Source organism: Bufo bufo, chromosome 1 (assembly GCF_905171765.1).
Source record: "Bufo bufo chromosome 1, aBufBuf1.1, whole genome shotgun sequence".
Classification (NCBI taxonomy): Eukaryota; Metazoa; Chordata; class Amphibia; order Anura; family Bufonidae; genus Bufo; species Bufo bufo.
The window spans coordinates 549,036,998-549,059,176 of NC_053389.1; the positions used below are offsets into that span (position 1 = coordinate 549,036,998).

Genomic DNA, 22,179 nt, shown 5'->3' on the forward strand with positions numbered 1-22,179 from the left:
GTAGTTATACTGCCCTGGCATTTTCCAGGGGCCCTAATGTGTGGTAAGTAGGTAAATGACCTGTGAAATCCTAAAGGTGCTCTTTGGAATATGGGCCCCTTTGCCCACCTAGGCTGCAAAAAAGTGTCACACATGTGGTATCGCCGTATTCAGGAGAAGTTGGGGAATGTGTTTTGGGGTGTCATTTTACATATACCCTTGCTGGGTGAGAGAAATATCTTGGCAAAAGACAACTTTTCCCATTTTTTTATACAAAGTTGGCATTTGACCAAGATATTTCTCTCACCCAGCATGGGTATATGTAAAATGACACCCCAAAACACATTCCCCAACTTCTCCTGAGTACGGCGATACCAGATGTGTGACACTTTTTTGCAGCCTAGATGCGCAAAGGTGCCCAAATTCCTTTTAGGAGGGCATTTTTAGACATTTGGATACCAGACTTCTTCTCACGCTTTGGGGCCCCTAGAATGCCAGGGCAGTATAAATACCCCACATGTGACCCCATTTTGGAAAGAAGACACCCCAAGGTATTCAATGAGGGGCATGGCGAGTTCATAGAAATTTTTTTTTTTGGCACAAGTTAGCGGAAATTGATATTTTTTATTTTTTTCTCACAAAGTCTTCCGTTCCGCTAACTTGGGACAAAAATTTCAATCTTTCATGGACTCAATATGCCCCTCACGGAATACCTGGGGGTGTCTTCTTTCCGAAATGGGGTCACATGTGGGGTATTTATACTGCCCTGGCATTCTAGGGGCCCTAAAGCGTGAGAAGAAGTCTGGAATATAAATGTCTAAAAAATTTTACGCATTTGGTTTCCGTGAGGGGTATGGTGAGTTCATGTGAGATTTTATTTTTTGACACAAGTTAGTGGAATATGAGACTTTGTAAGAAAAAAAAAAATAATAATTCCGCTAACTTGGGCCAAAAAAATGTCTGAATGGAGCCTTACAGAGGGGTGATCAATGACAGGGGGGGGTGATCAATGACAGGGGGAGTGATCAATGACAGGGGGGTGATCAATGACAGGGGGGTGATCAGGGAGTCTATATGGGGTGATAACCACAGTCATTGATCACGCCCGTGTAAGGCTTCATTCAGACGTCCGTATGTGTTTTGCGGATCCGATCCATCTATCAGTGCATCCGTAAAAATCATGCGGACGTCTGAATGGAGCTTTACAGGGGGGTAATCAATGACAGGGGGGTGATCAGGGAGTCTATATGGGGTGATCACCACAGTCATTGATCATGCCCCTGTAAGGCTTCATTCAGACGTCCGGATGCGTTTTGCGGATCCGATCCATCTATCAGTGGATCCGTAAAAATCATGCGGACGTCTGAATGGAGCTTTACAGGGGGGTAATCAATGACAGGGGGGTGATCAGGGAGTCTATATGGGGTGATCACCACAGTCATTGATCACGCCCGTGTAAGGCTTCATTCAGACGTCCATATGCGTTTTGCGGATCCGATCCATTTATCAGTGCATCCGTAAAAATCATGCGGACATCTGAATGGAGCTTTACAGGGGGGTAATCAATGACAGGGGGGTGATCAGGGAGTCTATATGGGGTGATCACCACAGTCATTGATCATGCCCCTGTAAGGCTTCATTCAGACGTCCGGATGCGTTTTGCGGATCCGATCCATCTATCAGTGGATCCGTAAAAATCATGCGGACGTCTGAATGGAGCTTTACAGGGGGGTAATCAATGACAGGGGGGTGATCAGGGAGTCTATATGGGGTGATCACCACAGTCATTGATCATGCCCCTGTAAGGCTTCATTCAGAAGTCCGGATGCGTTTTGCGGATCCGATCCATCTATCAGTGCATCCGTAAAAATCATGCGGACATCTGAATGGAGCTTTACAGGGGGGTGATCAGGGAGTCTATATGGGGTGATCACCACAGTCATTGATCACGCCCCTGTAAGGCTTCATTCAGACGTCCGGATGCGTTTTGCGGATCCGATCCATCTATCAGTGCATCCGTAAAAATCATGCGGACATCTGAATGGAGCTTTACAGGGGGGTGATCAGGGAGTCTATATGGGGTGATCACCACAGTCATTGATCATGCCCCTGTAAGGCTTCATTCAGACGTCCGGATGCGTTTTGCGGATCCGATCCATCTATCAGTGCATCCGTAAAAATCATGCGGACATCTGAATGGAGCTTTACAGGGGGTTGATCAATGACAGGGGTGTAATCAATGACAGGGGGGTGATCAGGGAGTCTATATGGGGTGATAACCACAGTCATTGATCACGCCCCTGTAAGGCTTCATTCAGACGTCCGGATGCGTTTTGCGGATCCGATCCATCTATCAGTGGAGCCGTAAAAATCATGCGGACGTCTGAATGGAGCTTTACAGGGGGGTAATCAATGACAGGGGGGTAATCAATGACAGGGGGGTGATCAGGGAGTCTATATGGGGTGATCAGGGGTGATCAGGGGCTACTAAGGGGTTAATAAGTGACGGGGGGGTGTAGTGTAGTGTAGTGGTGCTTGGTGGGACTTTACTGAGCTACCTGTGTCCTCTGGTGGTCGATCCAAACAAAGGGGACCACCAGAGGACCAGGTAGCAGGTATATTAGACGCTGTTATCAAAACAGCGTCTAATATACCTGTTAGGGGTTAAAAAAAAAAACACATCTCCAGCCTGCCAGCGAACGATCGCCGCTGGCAGGCTGGAGATCAACTCTCTTACCTTCCGTTCCTGTGAGCGCGCGCGCCTGTGTGCGCGCGTTCACAGGAAATCTCGGCTCACGCGAGATGACGCCTATTGGCGTTAGCGTAGCCTGGGGGAGCCGCCGCAATGACGCCTTTCGGCGTTAGCGTGGCGGCAAGCTGTTAATGCCTTGAGGAGATTCTTCTAAATTCGTGGCCCAGCAAAACTGCTCCGTTCTGACAGAGGAACAAACTTTGTAGGAGCCTGCAAGGAAGTTAACATTTGTGCCAGCGAATCACAATTGCAAGACTTTCTCCAAGACAGAGGATATACATGGGTCTTTAATCCTCCACACTCTTCACACATGGGTGGTGTCTGGGAGAGACTTATAGGTATTGCCATGCGAATCTTGGACGCTATGTTGCTACAAACCAAAACTGCTCACTTGACCCATGAGACTTTAAGCACCTTTATGGCAGAGGTTACAGCTATTATGAATGCCAGGCCTATAGTTCCTGTGTCCTCAGACCCAGATACACCTATGGTCCTTACCCCAGCAATGTTATTGACTCAAAAAGCGAACTCTTTGTCTGCTCCATCCGGAACCATAAGTACAACACAAGTTCATGCGAAACAATGGAAGCAAGTACAATGTTTGGCAGACACCTTTTGGAAAAGATGGAAGAGGGAGTATCTGTCAAATCTTCAACACCGTAGGAAATGGACTGAGGATCGCCCAAATGTAAAAGTGGGTGATGTTGTTCTGTTGAAAGACAGCCAAGAGAGCAGGAACGAGTGGCCTGTAGGACTTATTGTCAATGCTCTACCAAGCAGGGATGGCAAGGTTAGGAAGGTGGAGGTCAAGATTGCAAAGAATGGGACTTCCAAAATCTATCTTAGACCTATAACTGACATTATAGTTTTAGTTTCCGATTAGCTAGGATTCCATTCCTGTTTATATGTTTTTTCTGCATTGCAGTAGTTATTTAGGTAGTGACATAATAAATTATGCCAGACAGGGAGTGTTCTGCCCATTTTGTGCATAATAAATGTGTGTAATGTGCTGTAAAGGTTATACTGAAATGTTATGTTTGACGTTGCTGCCATCTAGTGGTCAAAGTTAGTTTCTACTTCTCCATTTCAGCACTGCTCCTGGATCTTGCAGGCTGCATGCAGAGGAGCTCTTGATCTATTCCTGGACTAATGATGGAATTGTCTGTGAGTACTCTCACTGATGGAGTGAGGCTGCTGTATTATATGTAATGTACTGACACATATGTTTTGTTTATGTTTATATTGTAGTTTTACAAAGTTATTCAGAAAAGAGAATACATACAGATCTGATGTCTCACGTTTCTTGACTTCTGAATTATTGTTAAGCTGTCTGACTAGTGTTATACAACAGTTCAATAACGCGAAGCAGAACATACGGTATGTGAAATATTCCAGTTGAAAATAGGAAAATATGCAATTTTTTAAATTTTTTTATATATTTTTAAGTTTTTTAATAAAGATACGCAAAAGTTTACCACCTAAGTAAAATACAATATGTGACGAGAAAACAATGTCAGAATTACTTTGCTATGACAAGACTATGAATCTAATAGATGGCGCTGTTAATGAGTAGTGTAGATCGCGAATTTTCCATGCGAATGCATGTCTTTCCCATATGCCCATGTTTATGCAAATTAGTTTTTACATGATAAAACTGTATAGACAGGTTATTGAAAATTATGTTAGGACCATCAGAAAACTTTTTGTCACCCTAATGATATTGATCTAGGTGCGCAGGTCTACCCAAGCCATCCAACAGATGTGAATCAACTTTGAGGCTTACTGGCTCTCAGTCAGATGAGAGCTGGTTTGGAATGTCTCATAGTGCACAAGGCTGCTATTGTAAGGTATGCTGACTGTTATCTGTCTCACGGATAGATTGTTGGCTTCCACATACCTGGCTTTTGGCATATAGCCTTTGTGTGGTTGTCTACTGTATGTCATAGATAATAGGAGTCCAAGATGCATCCAGCCATCCTCTTAAGGCTGTTTCCAAACCATTTTGATGGGTTTTCCATCAATTTCTAACCTTTTTTTGTGAACCAGACACCCTCTTCTCTTCCGAGCAGGAGGTGCCTGGTTTGATGCTCGGGTCTCCCATTGACTTTCATTGTATGAAATTGTACTCGAGCACCCGCAGTATTCGGCGGAGCACTGCAATGTGCCGAGCATAGCGATGCTCAAGCCGAACAGCAGTTCGGCCGAGCATGCTCGCTCAACACTAATGCACATAAATATCCTGATACCTATTGTAAAGCACAGAATACCCAATATAAAACAACTCCTTGCTACCCAACCTAGGGTACATTCTCCCTGGTATTCATGATGTAACTAATGTGAGTTTGGATAGCTCATCAAAATGAAAACGTACCTACATGAATGGGAAGTATTCCAGTATTTTAACACACCGCCCGGCAGTGTGTTATTGTAAATAAAAGATCGCTTGCCGTGCAGGGCAAGGGAGTGCATCGGAGCATGAGATGCTCCGATGCTAGCCTCAGGGGGGCTGCCTGGGTGAAAAATAGGGTATGTCCAGGTTCAGCTCTGAACCCGAACAACCCCTTTAAATGGACAATCTATTTTTGTAAGGGGGAATAAGCTGTTCACCGAGAGTATTGCTGCTGTCACCTGTGATAGCAATGATCTGTTGTAATGTGCTGAGGGGTTATTGACGCATTAGGTGAAATTAGTAGTCAAGCCATGTCATACTAAGGCCTCTTGCACACGACCGTGTGTCCCCCGTGGCCGTACATCACGGATGGGACCCAATCACTTCAATGGGTCCGCAAATCTGGAGATGCAGTGCAGAAAGGAACGGAACCACGGAACGGAAGCACTACGGAGTGCTTTCGTGGGGTTCCGTTCCTTGCTTCCGTTCTGCAATAAAATAGAACTTGTCCTATCTTTTTATGGAATGGATGGATCGCGCACCAATTCAAGTAAATGGGGTCGCGATCCGCATGCGGCTGGCACACGGTCGGTGTCCGTGCATTGCGGACCACAATTTGTGGTCCGCAGCACGGGCACGGGCAGCACACATTCGTGTGCAAGAGGCCTAGCAGTAGGTGAGCAGAGTTTTCCAGAAAGGGACTCTTTTTGTAACTGCTGTTCACAGATAAGGGAACATTCACACACAGCAGATTTTGTTGAAGAATTTTCCGTGATTGAAAATCTGTTCTATTCACCTAAATGAGGCTTGCAGATCCATGTGCTTTACACCTAATTCTAATGAACGGAACTGATTTTCAGTTGCTGAAAATTCTGCAACAAGATCTTCTGCATATGGAAAAAAAAACTAAAACTAAAATTCTGACACCCACCTGGGTGAGGAGAGAGGGTGGGTGGGGCAATTTAATATTTTCTTTCTTTCTTTCTTTCTTTCATTCATTCTTTCTCTCCCTCTCTCTGCCCCTACAGATGTCAATCTCCTGATGGCCGTCACGATGGATGCAAGAAAACGCAACTACCGGTAAGGCTACATTCCCACTTGCGGTAGCAGGGTCCAGCAGGTTGCTCCGGAGGGGGAACAGCCTGCCGGATTCGTGCTAATGCTAGCCCACCATGCTGCTGGAAGTCTGCTCTGGCCCCATTCACTATAACGAGGGCGGGCTGGAGGTCTAGCAAACAAGGAACAACCTGCAGGACCCTGCTACCGCAAGTGGGAAAGGAGTCTAATTATATATATATTTTTTTTACACATCACCATATTCTGACCCCAAAACGTTTTTTTATAGTTATATCTAGCTGTGTGGAGGCTCATTTTTTGCAGGCCGATCTGTAGTTTTTATTGATACCAGTTTTTAATATATATATATATATATATATACAGGTGAAACTCGAAAAATTAGAATATCGTGCAAACGTTAGAATTTTGTGAAAAGGTTCACTATTCTAGGCTCAAAGTGTCACTCTCTAGTCAGCTAATTAATCCAAGCAAATTTTTACTTTTTTATGATTTTTAGCTCATGTTTGAGGCTACAAGACCCTTTTTTTATTTTTATTCTGTACCATCGTGTTTCGTATATATCCATGATGGTACTAGAATTGCTCATTTCTTATGTTGGCCTGCCACCTGGCATAATAGAAGTCTATAGCCTTCCGTGGTGCATTCCATCATGGTCCATGGTAGCGGAATCCATAACAGGATTCTTTTGATAACGCGAACCTTGTGCTCCGAATTTGAAAACACAAGTTTGCGCAACACTATTCAACACACATCAGGTCCTCCTTAGGGCTCACGCACTGTCTGTGTCCGTTCCGTTCCAGAAATTACTCGGTGTACATTCGGTTTCCGTATGTCCGTTCCGCAACAATATAGAACATATCCTGTTATTGTCCGTTTACAGACAAGGATAGTACTGTTCTATTACACTTTGCAAAATACAGAATGCAAATGGCCGCCATCCGTATTTTTTGCAGATCCGTTTTTTGAGGACCGCAAAATACATACGGTTGTGTGCATGAGCCCTGACTCCTCAGAAGTGTAGTTTCTTTACTTTGACCTCTCCCTCCTGAGCCGCTGGCAGGCTGTGCCATCCCCCAATGCTCCTTTCTGTTGCTTCTGCTCCCTCTATCCAAAGACTGGACCTTTTGTGCCCTCAGTGCTCCTCTGACACAGAATTACCAATTCATATCTCCCCATCACCCAAAGAGCCCTGCCAAATAGTGTCCCTCCTGTGCACTGCCCCTCTTGCCGGTGGCCAAAAAACCCCAACAACTTTAGTCTGGAAAAAAATTATAAAGACCCCATGTTGTAGGTGGGTCCAAATTAGAAAAAGGTAGGTAGGGTCAATAAAAGTAGTCGGGGACAGTAAACCATTAACCATGATAACACTGCTGATAGCAAGAAACTGCGCGTGTAAAATCTGTATCAGAAATTGGCATGCTGCGAACTTAAAATGTCCACTTTGCTAACTCCGCTGCATTTACATACAACGAGGTGGATGCGATTTGAAATAGTCTGATCCACACATTGCAGAAAGTTTGCTCAGTCAAATCTGCAAATTGTAAATGACATTAGTAGGCCGTAGTTTTCTGCCACAGATTTCACCCACTTCAGTGCAACGGGGTGCACCATCCAAACTGATCTTTTTGCCTCAGGAAGCGGTAGGACTGCAGGGGGTGGACATTTAGCCCCCAGCCCTGCACTCCTACATCCTGCTCAGCCTTGCATACATTTGGTGTCAGAGACCAGGCCAGATTAAACAAGAGTCTGTCTTTATTGTGTGCAGGATTAAAGTTCTAGTACATCCAGCAGTAGTTTGTATAAAATGCAACGTCCTCACAGATGTTCCAGCATGAGCTAAGCAGATGAATATGTCATTGGCCCTCAGATTACTTTGGCTAAGAGCTGTGCTCTAGCAACTGTGGCTGTAGTGTCCGCTATTCTAGGGTACGTAGGTTGTCTTAACTTGTTATCCTTCTGCAGCAGCGTCTGGATCGCCTTAAGCTGGGTTACTTTGCTATCTCTCTCTCTGTAGCCATGCAAATCCTTCCCTTTTAGCGCTTGCTTGTATCTCCTGGAGCTCGTGGAGGTGACGTAACGGTTATTTGGCCAGTTATTTCCATCAGTTATTGTGAGCCAAAACTGGGTGCAGGTCAAAAACACAGAACAGGTGAATATCTTTCCATTGTACCTTTTTCTCTGAGTAGGCTTCACTTCTGCTTTTGGATCACAATAACTGATGGAAATAACTGACATGTGAACTTGGCCTTAGGGTACTATCACACTAGCGTTTTTCTTTTCCGGTGTTGAGTTCCATCACAGGAGCTTAATACGAGTTTTATCCTAATGCATTCTGAATGGAGAGCATTCCGATCAGTATGCATCAGTTCAGTCCCTCTTACGTTTTTTGGCCGGAGAAAATACCGCAGCATGCTGCAGTTTTCTCTCCGGCTGAAAATCCTGAACACTTGCAGGAATGCCGGATCCGGCATTAATTTCCATTGAAATGTATTAGTGCCGGATCCGGCATTAAGAGTTCCGGCAAAACGGATCTGGTTTTCCGGTCTGCGCATGCGCAGACCTTTAAAAATGCAAACAATAAATAAATACCGGATTCATTTTTCCAGATGACACTGGAGAGACGGATGCATTATTTCAATGCAATTCAATCCACATCCGGATCCATCTGACAAATGCCATCCGTTTGTGTCCGGATTGCTGGATCCGGCAGGCAGTTCCGGTGACGGAAACTGCCTGCCGGAATCCTCTGCCGCAAGTGTGAAAGTACCCTTACAGAAAGTAAAGAGCAGAAGCTTAAAATGTGATCATATGATGAGACCAGCGTGATCCAGCCCTGAGCACGTGTTAGGCTACTTTCACACTGGCGTTTTGGCTTTCCGTTTGTGAGATCCGTTCAGGGCTCTCACAAGCGGTTCAAAATGGATCAGTTTTGCCCTAATGCAATCTGAATGGAAAAGGATCCGCTCAGAATGCATCCGTTTGCCTCCGTTCAGTCACCATTCTGCTCTGGAGGCGGACACCAAAATGCTGCCTGCAGCATTTTTCTGTCCGCCATGTGGTGCGGAGCAAGACGGATCCGTCCTGGCACACAATGTAAGTCAATGGGGACGGACCCGTTTTCTCTGACACAACAGAAAACTGATCCGTCCCCCATTGACTTTCATTGGTGATCAAGACGGATCCATCATGACGGATGCATGCGGTTGTGTTATTGTAACGGAAGCGTTTCTGCTGATCCATGACGGATCCACAAAAAACGCTAATGTGAAGGTAGCCTAAGTCAGTGGAAATAAAACCAGGCACACAACGATATAAGGGGGGAATGGAGAATTTTATTTAATTTATAATCTTATTAATGATGGGACTGAAGTTTTGGTGTAAATTGCAAATCAAAGTCGAGGATAAGTTACATCCATTGACTTTTATTGATTCAGGGGAAGGCGAAAAAACCCCCTGTAGGGGGAAAAATTCCTTCCCGACTCCGCTTAGGGCAGTCAGACGATTTCCCTGGATCAGATATTATTAATCCAGAGGAAGGCGAAAAAACCTCACTGAGCCTCAGCCATCAGCTTGTAATGAGGAAAAATTCCTTCCCGACTCCATGCATGGCAGTCAGATTAGTCCCAGAATCAATCACTAAATAATCGGTCCGCAAGGGGTTGGCCAAATTGTACTTTGAATTAGGTGAATGGCTGAATTGGGGAGGGCAACTGTGTTGATCCAGAAGAAGGAGAGAAAAAACCCCTTTATGACATCTGCCAATCTGTCGTAATCTAAGGGGAAAAACACTCCTTCCAGACTGCAAATAAAGCAGTGGGAAAATAGTCCCTGGATCAAATGCCCGTACACATCCATCATCCAGTGGGATCGGCTCCAGGATCAGTGTCCTCTGTCGTCAAGATGTCTTCAAGATGTTTTCCTTCAGTCCAATCGCAGGGAGGGCTTCCAGGATCCAGTCTATACTTACCTGTTGTCTTCATACTGTGGTATATATGATAGGAAGAATCAATACAGATACCATATAATGTGGTATAATATACAAAGATTTTGTGCTACATATGAAGATCCTAATCTTCACAACGATTTTACACAACTGTTTAATGCTCATAAAATTTGAGCTTCACATTTGGAGCAGCTTAAATCTTGAATCATTAGGTAATTTATACAACTGTATAGGAACACTGCTTATTTCCATCTATATACCTGGATCTGTTCTTCTGTCCATCCATTCATCTTCTCCAGGGGCTCAGGAGGACATCTTGCTCTGGTGACATTAGAGCTGGTGGAGGGTTTACTGGGTGACAAATGATAACCCTCTGAAAATGGCCTGATGTTTCAGTGGCAATCGTCGCTTCTTGGCGGCTGCCTCCATTTTGCCCAGGTTGAATGGTTTGGGACAGCGTTGAGGTATAGATGGCTACAAGAAAAAGAAATAGATATAAATGAGGATATGGTCATCACAATTGGTGACAGACCTCATATGAAGCTTATGCTGGTAGTATTTCCACATGTAATATGATTACCTTATGTACTCATCCCCCACCATAATAAGATATATTTTTCTGTAGGAGTATAAAGCATATTAAATGCCAAATTAGGGTAGTGGCCTGCACTCATTACAGGGGTCTGCCTCCAACCAGCTCCATTCAAGAATTATTTGTTACAAATATAATTATGACTTTACCTTCCAAAATACATTCAAGGTGCAAACTACTGAAAACACATAAAAGCTCTGTATGCTGACATGCATTACTGGAGTTGGAGTTTAGTGGCCCAATCCCCAAACCACCATGTCCTGTGACAATTGCTACTGCTTGATGGCTCTGCCCCCTCCTTCTTACCTGCCAACATGTCCCCCTATCAAGCCCCTGACATTGAGAATCATATACACAGTGGCGTAGCTAGAAATGACTGGGCCCCACAGCAAATTTTTGAATGAAGCCCCCCTCCCCTAGTAATTTTTTCGCAACCCCTTCCTTTTATGCTGCCCCCATTCCTGTGGCTAGTAAAGATCGCTCTCTCAGATGAGGCCTGGCAGCTGTTCCATCCGTTTTCTACACTGTATATACTGTCACTGTATATAATTTCATTGTGTAATACTGTTATGGGGGCCCTGACAAAATCTTTTAGTCCTCCTCTTCCTGGATGGGCCCCCTTCTGGGTCAGGGCCCCAAAGCAGCCGCTTCCCCTGCTTCCCCTATAGTTACGTCCCTGCATATACAGTGTATGACGTGTATCTAGAGCACGGTAGACTTTCTGTTTATGCACTTACTACAGGGATGTGTGGTGGTGGCATCTCAAGGGCTTCCACAGAGACCCAGTCAATATGCTGGAAGAAATGATGGCCTCTGATGTTACCATGGACTCCTAAGCGCTTGGCAGGATCTCTCTGGAGGAGCTGAAAATGAGAAATGTAATGATAACTTAGTGACTATAACGACCTTTGACCACAATGACCAATCACATTCCAGATCTTACATTTTCAGGGGAAAGCTGGGAAATGAAATCTCCACTTTTCTCTTGTGCAAGTTTTGATAAATTTGCCCTAATGTTTATTCTGTCTGAATGCTGGACTTAGGCTGTAGTGTCAGCAATGGGAGATTTTAGAAATCTGTGGCTGCTTGTTACATAAGCTCAGAGGGGTGGACTAAGTATGTAGACTTGTCCTCAGTACATTAACTACCAGACTCTTACTTTAAAGGAAAACTCATATGTTACGATGGGAGAACGACTATAATGTCTGCCTCAGTGCTGGTAAAAATGGCAGCTCATGCTGCTCCTATTTAACCAGGCTCCGGGCCAGGACTCTTAACATAGATTGTGCTATTACTAAGTCTGTGCTGGATCTGGTCAGGTTGTGGGTCCAGAGGTGAATTCTTAGCATCCTCTGTTGTGGAGACCAGTATTGTAACCTTGTATACTACAGAAGTGCTGGTTGTGTATTGTTACCCAGCGAGCAGCACCTCTGAGCGGGGACCTCTCCTAAACACTACAGTGGTGAGTATTAGTGAAGGAGATCATGGTGCTCTATGGGGTATTGTAGGGGGAGATGTCTTCTATCACAGGTTGTCATGTAACATTGTATAAAATACAGTAGTGTTATGCAGTAACATACTGACCTCTTTAATGATGTCTTCGGCGCTGGAGTGTGTGGTGTCAAATTGTGTAGGATCGTACTTACACTTACTGGTAATCATTTCATTTAAGATGACGCCAAATGAATACCAGTCCACTCCAACGCCATACTCCTCCTTAGCCAGCATCTGCCAGGAAGGAGAGAAGATTAGTACACAGCTCTTACCCACATTGTAGGTGCTAAGGTTTCTGCCATTGCCAACATATCATAGAATGGAGTCACTCAAGGTGTTTAGCGGAATGATGACAAGATGTTCTGCCTCCATCCAGCAGCAGATAAACTGCAACCACAAAGTCATCTTTTGTAGACTCAGTGTAACCAAGTGTTACATGGGGGTTCATTCATTTGAATGAGCATATTCTAATATTAGGTTTCTCCACAAGCACCCACTGCAGTGGAAATGAATGGTCACCCCGAGCTTCCCCTGGCAATAACAGCTGATCCCTGAGATCAGTAGATGGCATGAAGGTAATTAAAGAGGTCATTTCATGGGTCCAGAAAAAGTCAGACTTCCACCAATATGATGCTCATGCTTATCCTAAGGATGAATGATCAATATTCTGGACCCCTTCAATACAAATGGATCAGTGAAAATGATGTAAACTCCCCTTTTTCTCACCTCAGGAGCCACATAGCCTTCTGTTCCAGCATATTCGGTGGCTGTGCGGTCTCCAAGCATGTTCTCAAGTGCGAGACCGAAATCCGTGATCTTAATATGGCCCGTCTCAGCCACCAGGATGTTCTCGGGCTTGAGGTCTCTGTGGATGATGCCCTTAGAATGGAGATATTGGATGCCACACACGAGCTCAGCGGCATAGAATCTGTCAGAAAAGTAAATGAATGAATATAATGCGAGGATAACACAGAAGACTCTTAGACTTTCTTACCAGTCACCAGAATAAGAGACAATAATGTTTCTTATAACTGTCAAATAATGAGGCAGTGCAGGGGCGTAGCTATAGGGGGTGCAGAGGTAGCAGTCGCTACCGGGCCCAGGAGTCTGAGGGGGCCCAAAGACCCTTGTGCCACATAAGACACTGGCATTATAGAAAGTGCATACTGGTCAACTTACACCTCTGGCTGGAGGGAAGGGGTTAGGTTATGAATTTGGCATGAGGGGGTGCCCTTTCAATGTTTGCCTCCGGCAGCAGGAAGGATTTGTGCTCCCCTGCCCCTTGCCAACAAGCACTGAGGGACGGGGGCCCAAGCTGAACTCTTGCACCAGGACCCATGAGCTTTTAGCTACGCCCCTGGGGCAGTGTCTTATGGAAAGGGCTGCATGGTGGCTTAAAATCACATGGACTTCTATTCCAGGGTTTTAAAGAGCAACCAGTCCTAGTCATGTTCTAGAATGTGTCGCTTATGGCCATTAATAACTATTCCCGGAGGGCCCCTTTAATACCTAGGAATATGATTAAGGCTCCTACACATCGGACTGGGGAGATATCAGAAAAAAAAGATCACAAAGATGTGATTTCTGGAGGAACGTTTCCTCTCTGTCTTCAAGTCTTCTTTTGGGGGAACAGATCTCATCAGTGTGATGTGCATGAGGCCGGACACTGGATCTAATATTTTATGTCATTTTCTAACCGTTTAGCTGAGGTTCTTATTTAACCATACCTTGCACTGGGGATGTCAAGCCGCCCCTTCATGTTTAGGAACTGATCAAAGTCCCCGCAGCTCATGTATTCCAGACCAAGTAGAACAAGCATCTGTGACATAGAAGACACCATTACCAAACCATCAGAACATCTACACATGAACTATATGGAATCTAGCAGTGGCATCTGTCATCTTTAAAGGGATATTCCAGTGTCAATAAGTAAAGTTTATTATTTGTATATAGTGAAAGATTCTACAATTTTACAATCTTTCTGTATGAAATTCTCAGTTATTAGGATCTCTGCTTGCAGTTACTGAATGGGAACCGTCATTAGTTTCCTCCCAGCTGCTATAAATCTGTCCTGGTCCTGTGATGGAGATATGGTGCATAGCACTTGACACAGATCTGATAACTGCACTTTATTGAGCCAAGTGTCTGTGTGTCCATAACATGGGGAGGATAGGTTTTTAGCCACTGGAGGTAAACAATGAAGTAATACAGTGTTTATGGATATGCTGAGTTGTGTATGTAATATGCTCCTCGAGGATTGGGCATGTGTACTGTATTTGTACAATATTCATAATCCTAAAAGGTAAAAAAAAAAATACCTAAAAAATGAAATAATACAGCAGAAGAAGCATGGCAGGACAATGCAGAGCAAAGACAGGAGACACTTGGGTAGGTACATTTAAAGGGAACCTGTCACCGGGATTTTGGGTATAGAGCTGAGGACATGGGTTGCTAGATGGCCGCTAGCACATCCGCAATACCCAGTCCCCATAGCTCTGTGTGCTTTTATTGTGTAAAAAAAAACGATTTGATACATATGTAAATTAACATAAAAGAGTCATATCTTACTTGTGTGACCAGAGAAAAGTCATATTTTCAAGTTCTGACTCATCTCAGGTTAATTTGCTTATGTATCAAATCGTGTTTTTTTTACACAATAAAAGCACACAGAGCTATGGGGACTGAGTATTGCATTTGTGCTAGCGGCCATCTAGTAACCCATGTCCTCAGCTCTATAAACAAAATCCCGGTGACAGGTTCCCTTTAATAAGGTGATCATATACGCCATTGCTTTCTATGGTCAGCAGATGACACACTGACTAAATCTATTAACCCTCTCTACGCTAGACCACAAAATAAGTGACCTCGACCAGGGAAGGTTAAATAAGTGGAAAATGATATAACCTGCCATCATAGAATAAATAACCTTTATTTGCTCCTTTAAAGAGGATCTTTCACCACTCCTGACATGCCTGAATTGCTAGCAGTCTGCAGTAAGGGTACAGAGGAGTGGTAACCAGTTGGGGGGTGTACCTGCACAGACTCACTCTATCCAATCAGTGCTGCCATTTTCAGACTGTAAGTAAATGGAGCAGTGGTCATGTATGCAAACTACTGCTTCATTCATATGGGGACTCAGGGACCTCCATTCTTCTGATCACTGGGGGTCCCTGCAGTCCTACCCGACCCCTTTCTTTCAAATGGCTGGTCGCTCTGAGAGGTGCTGCAGTGAAGGGGCCTAAGTTCTCCACCAAGTGCTGCTGCCCCCTTTTCTGCTGATTGGGTTACGAGTGGAGACATTTGACAAAAGTGAAGTTGTCAGAAGTGTACCTTGGTCTGGAATGCAAAGTCCGCGTGGACAAGGAAGGGGCTCCCAGATGCCAGCTGTAAGACTCGGTGCTCCACCAACACATCCGCCTCATTGCAGTTGGCAAGCATGGATCTCTTGCTGATGATCTTAACAGCATACTTCTGATGGTTAGAAGTATCCTCCGCCAAGACGACCTTACCATAACTTCCCTGCCCGAGCACATGATGGAAAATTAATCTCTTCCTGATGGTATCGGAGATTGTGCTTCTAGAGCAGGTTGGCCGAACACCGCTGTCCTCGACTAGGGGGAAAATAATAGAAAGACATGTGAAAGGATATTCCCATCTTAGGCTTTTATACCATATTGATTGGCTTGGTTCTTTCTGTTATTCTGATAGACGATAGCTGCCAACAATCCCGAATTTGTATAGCCAAGAACAGAGCTTGGCTATCTCCAGCAGTCCCATAGACTCTGAATGGTGATCGGTCTATACTGTTCTATTTGAAGGGGTATTCCCATCTGAGACAATGAGACACCTTTGGGACCCACACCTATATCGAGAATGAGCTGGGAAAGTGGTGGCTGGAGGACTCCAGATTTCCACTGGGTCCAGCCACCACCAAGCGCTGTCCCAATAGTAGTGAATGGGAGCGCACCCGTTTGCGCAGCCACCGCTCCCATTCATTTCTATGAGGCCGAGCTATTTCAATGGGGCTTGGCTATTTTCTGCCTCCCATAGAAATGAATGGAGGGCAGCCGTACTTGTGCGGTGCGCCCTCTGGGACTTTGTTGGCTTCGTTTATGAAATGTGTGGGGGTCCCAGACGTGGAACATGCACCTATGAGACAATGGGGGCAGATCCTACAGATATGACCCCGTTGTCTCAGATGGGAATACCCATTTAACAGAATCCAGCACCGTAGATAAAGACTCTAAAATATATACTGAAATCAGACCCCTTAATAAATACAGACCCCAGACCAAGTGCCTTAACCCCTATATATATTGTGGGTACTTCCTCTGGTAGACAGGATTAGCGAACGCAGTATAGAGGCAAAAAAAAAGTTTTATGGATCAAACAGTTCAGTGTTTTATTCACACTTTAGGCAAGTGCTCAAACAAGCAGTCATATTCAAACAAAAAGTCACCTTGCGTTGTTGGTGGTAATTCAAACAATGCGGCAATTCTGCCTCAAAGAGTCCTTGCTGATAGCAGCACCAACCTGTTTTCACACCAATCAGGTAGCAAGCCTTCATCCAGACACAAGGCTCCCAGATCCCAACACAGAGACATGGCTTCTAAGCCCAGCTGCCTATTTAAGGACAGCCAGGTGCTGCCAAAACCCGGACCGCCATTTAAAATCCGGTCCGGTATTTGCCCTCACCTGGCTGTAAATCAGCCCAGCAGCACATGCTGGGAGGAAAATACCTGTTTTCCCAGACCAAACCTCTCACTGTGTCACTATATATATATATATATATATATATATATATATATATACCGTATTTTTCGCCCTATAAGACGCACCGGCCCATAAGACGCACCTAGATTTTTGAGGAGGAAAATAAGAAAAAAAGAAATTCTAACCAAAAGGTGTGCTTTGGTGGGTTTGAACTAATGGCGGTCTGTGCATGACACTATTATGGGGGATCTGTGGATGATGCACTGTTATGGGGTGGGGGATTTGTGGATGGCACTGTTATGTGGGGGATCTGTGGATGGCACTGTTTAGGGGCGGAGCTGTGGAGGGCATTATGATGGGGGGGGGTCTGTTGATGGCATTATGATGGTGGGGGGATCTGTGGATGGCATTATGATTGTGGGGGGGATCTGTGGATGGCATTATGATGGGGGGGATTTGTGGATGGCACTGTTATAGGGTGGTTGATCTGTGGATGACACTGCTATATGTGTCACCCACAGATCCCCCCATAACAGTCCCATCCACAGATCCCCCCATCATAATGCCATCCACAGACCCCCCACCATCATAATGCAATCCACAGATCCCCCCCACCATCATAATGCCATCCACAGACCCCCCCCCCCCAATCATTATCCCATCCACAGATTCCTAGGGAGGGACTGTAGTAGGCGGGGAGAGAAGTACTCTGTCCCCGCCGCTCAGTATGTACTGTATTATACGTAGTGTTAATCATAATATCTAAACTGAATAATGATGCGCTCCCCCTGCTCCCCCTGTGCTTACCGGTACATGACACGCTCCTGTAGTAAGCACTAGCAGCTAGCAGGCAGGCCGGGCGGCCGTAACTCACTGAGGTCACGTGCCTGCTCCGCCTACTTCATTCATAAAGTGGGCGGAGCAGGCACGTGACCTCCGTGAGTCACGGCCGCCCGGCCTGCCTGCTAGCGCTTACTACAGGAGACAGAGTGTGACATGTACCGGTAAGCACAGGGGGAGCACATCATTATTCAGTTTAGATATTATGATTAACACTACGTATAATACAGTACATACTGAGCGACGGGGACTGAGTACAGTGCCTGCACTGCCCGCTTCTCTCCCCGCCTACTACAGTCCCTCCTCCCTCCTCCATCCTCACTAATACATCGCAGTCTGCCAGCATTCGCCCCATAAGACGCAGGGGCACTTTCCCCCCACTTTTAGGGGGAAAAAGTGCGTCTTATGGGGCAAAAAATACGGTATATATATCCTTTAAGAAAATACAAATATTCTTTGCATCGCCATTTTCTGACACCCACATTTGTCTTTATTATTAGAGCCATGTAAGGGCATATTTTTGTGGTGTAGTTTTTTTTTTTGTACCATGATTTTTCTGTATTTTTGGGCAACAAAGCCCTGCGATTTTTCCACAGGGGTTCCAATTGGAGGACTTAGGTAACCCCCCCCCCCTCCCTCTGTCAAACTCCATAGATGCTGCAGTCGCTATTGACAGCAGCATCTGAGGGGTTAAAAGACCGGTATCATCATCATCCCGTGCACTGCTGGCAGGTGTCTACTGTATTATACAATCAGCATCCACCCTATATAGAGAGTGACCTCAACGGGTGAGCTTGATCCATATAACGCTTTATCACATATGACATACATATAGGTGATTATGCATTAAGGGGATGGATGATAAAAACTGAAGCCTATGTGCCATTTACCTGCTTTTACTCCCATGGAGAATTATCATATATACATATACAGTATGGCGCCACCTGCTGTTTAAAGCGTATAGCAATCTGCATCTGCTGAGCTAAGTGCTGCTGGTCACAGGTCAGTCACTGTCCTCATAGCCAGGTCTCTTCACAGTGGTCCTCTCTGTTCACCGCAGGGCAGCTAGAAGAAATAGCTTTCTTCCCTGTGCTCCCTGCAGAGGAGCTAAATAAGAAAGGCGTCTTCCATGCAGAAAGCTATTTCTATTGGTTCTTCTGCTGGGAACACAGGATCACTACGCAGAGCCCTGGCTCTGGAGGAGTGAGCATGTCTAATCGCCTCACTGAGCTCAGTAGATGGACCTGCACATTGCTATACACTGTGAACACCAGGTGGCGCTATACTATGTAAGTAAATGTCATAACTCTAAAATAGATACATTTTTACAGAATCTGAATGGTAAATGTGCTCTATTTTTATAATCGATAAATGAATATGACATATAATGGTGAACCAACCCATTTCCCCTTCCTGACATATCATATACCTATACACTGTATGGAGCAGGCTCCACAGGGGGTGCCAAATGTGCAATAAAAATAATCACATTTAAAAATATATATTTAAAGAAGCTAAAAAAGCCTCTTTCCTTTTTATGGTATACAGTAATAATGATATAATTGGTGTCACTGTGTCTGTAAACTTCCAACCTAATAAAATATACCACATGATAAATGCTTTAAAAACACACACAATGCGAGAAGTTTTTTTATTTTGTACATGTAATAAAACATAAGGAAAACAATGTATATTTATTAGCGCCATGACTGTGCGGATCCGCGGGATAAACATCACTGAGCGCCATAAAAACAAAAAGCTTACAGAGCAGACCCCTGAATACAACCCCTGGAATAAATACACCCCCCATAATAACTACAGGCCCCACATCATCTAAATTAATACCGTTTTGTGTCAAAGCTGCTGCACAACCTCTTTCATCTCATTACTGGGGGCACTGCCCCACTTATCTATTCAGGTCAATATTTGGGATCAGTATATTTGGAAGCCAAAACCCAGAGTGGAACCTACACAGAGGGAAAGGAGGATGGAAACCTCTGTATTTCTTATGTATTTCTGGGTTTGACATATACAAACCAAATATACCTGACAGTGACCTAACTCTACAGAAAGAGGTTCTGCAGCAGCTGAAGGGTGTAATACATTATTCAGAATATGAGAAGTCACCTTGGAGGTCAGTGATCTGTAGACATGAGCTCTGCACGGGGCCTTGTACATTTATAGGGACCTGGAACTCCTGATGACTTCTCATCACTTACAATAGGGGCACAGTGTCCATGTATCAGAATCACTCCCGTGTATGCAGGGTTGTTACAATGTTGTACTATACACAATACAGGCTGCTGTTTATGACAGCCTATATACTCTCCATGCACAGGCTTTGCTGAAAACTCATACAGGACACTATGGGGGGATTAGAAATAATTCCTATAATAACATCAAATGCTTAAAACAGAACTGTGTAGGGCCTAATTCCCACTGCACTGCCCTAGCCCAGTATCTAAATACCCTGACCAGGCAGAATGGCTTGTTGGCGCTCCCAGGGTACATCCCCGCTAGCACTCCTCCCCCACCCCTAGTACCACCCCAGATATAAATGTGGAATCCCCTTCCTTCTGCTTGTCTCAGGTCTCAGCTCTACAGAACAGATTAATGGAAAGTTCTACAATGTGTCCAGGATGTGTAGCTTCTGTATTACTGTATGTGTGCATCTACCTGAGACTCCCTGGTCCTCCTGCCGGTCTTCTTTCTTCAGGACATCATCTTCTCTCTTGATCCGTGACTTCTTTCCATCTTTTGAAGAGATGAGGATGAGTTTTCTCTTCTTGCCGCCTTTTGGCTGTTGAGTCACATCTTCATCCACTGGAATGATCGGTTGATTAGGAGACATCTTCTCAGAGGAGCTGGATGCGATCCTCTTCTTCCTCTTCTTGCTCCTCTTGGGTGTCTCCTTGTCTTCATCAGCTGAGGTCAGGATGGTACGTTTCTTCTTCCCTCCTTTCCTCCTGATGATCATCTCCTCTTCTTCCTCCATCTTCTTCTGCTCATCAGCCGATGAGTCAGAAATGTGTCTCCTCTTCTTCTGTCCTCTCTTCCTCACAGCAATCTTCTCTGTATCCATCGCAGCGCTTTCCCTGGGGTAAGCAGATATGTCCTCCGTCGCCAGTCAACTCTAACTGCCACTTCTAACTGCCACCTACCATTCAGACACGGGCACCACAGTTGCCCTGGTTACATGGATTGTGATGTGCCCAGTAACTGGCCAATAGCGTTCAGCCATTTGTGCCAGGCTCTTTTTGAACATATCTATTGAAAATACATTTCTTATCTGAAATATAATGGATTCAAGTTTCCATTTTACTTTGAGGTGTAAGGAACACGTTGAAAACTCTTATGAAATAAAATGTGCCACAAAGTTGGAGCAATAATTTGCTTTATAAAAATATTAGGAGGCACATGTGCCATATTTATATGATAAATCTCTGCATTGTGCCATTCCTCTGTTATTCCTCCTGGAAGTTTATAAACAAATTGACAACCTATATAGTTCTTACATAGTCTGTTCATAGGGACGGGGGGAATAGTAACAGCAGTTGTCAGGCTGGGGCTACACAGAAACTTTCTGTAGCATTACCCCCAAAGTGAACAGAAAGCAGCCTCGCATGCACGGGTGACCTTCTTCCGGCAGTGCCATCTAGATGAGGGACTTGCTTGGCTATTTGTGGAGCTCCCATAGTGATGAATGGAGAGCACATGTGTGTCAGGCTTTGCTTCACTTTATGAGCCCTGTTCTCTAGATAGGAGCCGGTCTCAGAGGTGGGACCCAATCAGAGGCGCAGCTAGAACTGACTGGGCCCCACAGCAAATTATTGTACGGGGCCCCCCCACACACTTACACACTTATTCACAAACCCCCTCCTCCTGTGCAAACCCCTCTCATATGGCTATTTTGTGACTTTTTATTTACTGTATTTATTTATTTGCCTCTCATTTTTAGCTCAACTTTATTGTTTTTTTTTAACATTTCCAGTTGCTGACGGAGTTTATATTCAACTCAAACCCTTTAAAACCTGCGCTGCAATTGTAATAGACCCGTCTGATTTACCTCTACATATCCACAAGTATTTTAGCCTCAGCAGTCATACACGCACTCTCCATGTACATGGACGCAGTCATACACGCACTCTCCACGTACATGGACGCAGTCATACACGCACTCTCCACGTACATGGACGCAGTCATACACGCACTCTCCACGTACATGGACGCAGTCATACACGCACTCTCCACGTACATGGACGCAGTCATACACGCACTCTCCACGTACATGGACGCAGTCATACACGCACTCTCCACGTACATGGACGCAGTCATACACGCACTCTCCACGTACATGGACGCAGTCATACACGCACTCTCCACATACATGGACGCAGTCA

General features: G+C 44.9%; 1 protein-coding gene and 1 long non-coding RNA gene across 2 annotated transcripts in view; both read right to left on the bottom strand.

The window, feature by feature from the left end:
* DLD (dihydrolipoamide dehydrogenase) overlaps positions 1-22,179 on the bottom strand; it is a 211,937-nt gene that overhangs the window by 56,344 nt on the left and 133,414 nt on the right. The window lies entirely within an intron of this gene.
* LOC120982383 lies at positions 10,568-12,333 on the bottom strand. Its single transcript, XR_005774887.1, has 3 exons — positions 12,317-12,333; positions 11,470-11,595; positions 10,568-10,614 (listed from the first exon to the last, which is right to left on the bottom strand). It is a non-coding gene; the product is annotated as an uncharacterized LOC120982383 (long non-coding RNA).